The following is an 805-nucleotide window of genomic DNA, read 5'->3' on the forward strand; positions in this document are numbered from 1 at the left end:
GAAAATGAGATTTGTTTTGCTCATTTCTTGTGTGTGTGTGTGTGTGTGTGTGTGTGTGTGTGTGTGAGTATATGTGCATACATGCACGCACGCGCGCACAGACACACACAGACACACACATATACACACACACACACTTGGTAAAACACAGGAGAAAGTGAACTCGATCCATAAGTATATATATATATATCTTTATACATATTTTTTAGCGGCTGAAAGTCACAAAATTCACTGAAGGGAAACGTTTCGCACCTGACGATTAACAGGTAAGTGCCGAGGACGAAACTTTCGACCCCAGAGTAACTTTTCTACGTTTTGGCTTATCAAAAGATAAGTATGCTTTTGATGGGTGTAAACGGATAAAGTACTAAATACAAAATTCTGCATAACTTCCTAAAATTGATTAGAAGCTGAAGTTTCTTGACTCGCAACTCCGTGCTTACCGTCTCCGATAATTTAAAAAATGTCAGTAGAGAAGTAGCGTGACAATATACAAGTAATAATATTTGTTGAAATATGATTCGTCGTTGAGATTTGATTGGTTGAAAAATCATTAGAAAATGCATCGCACATTCATGTGCTCATTTGTCATGTGTAGAAAATGTCATGTCATATAGTTATCTTCTCAGAAGGAAAACACGTGGTATTTTCCTGTTCTAAGTATCGTATGTGTAAAACACAAGAATGCGAAGATGTGAATACTGTTGAAGTGAGCGTTCCGATAATTTTAATTACTGTTGCTAATTCCTCGTCAGTTATAGTCCAAAAGATCCTAATAATTTCACACCTTTAACGATAACTGGCG

General features: G+C 36.6%; 1 long non-coding RNA gene across 1 annotated transcript in view; it reads left to right on the plus strand.

Moving 5' to 3' along the window:
- Nucleotides 1-211: 211 nt before the first annotated feature.
- The window catches only part of LOC128248918 (uncharacterized), a 147549-nt gene continuing 146955 nt past the window's right edge, over nt 212-805 (plus strand). Inside the window, exon 1 of the long non-coding RNA XR_008265070.2 lies at nt 212-266. This is a non-coding gene — a long non-coding RNA (uncharacterized LOC128248918). The remainder of the gene's footprint in view (nt 267-805) is intronic.

The sequence above is a fragment of the Octopus bimaculoides genome, chromosome 10, assembly GCF_046866305.1.
Source record: "Octopus bimaculoides isolate indiv1 chromosome 10, ASM4686630v1, whole genome shotgun sequence".
NCBI classification, from domain to species: Eukaryota; Metazoa; Mollusca; class Cephalopoda; order Octopoda; family Octopodidae; genus Octopus; species Octopus bimaculoides.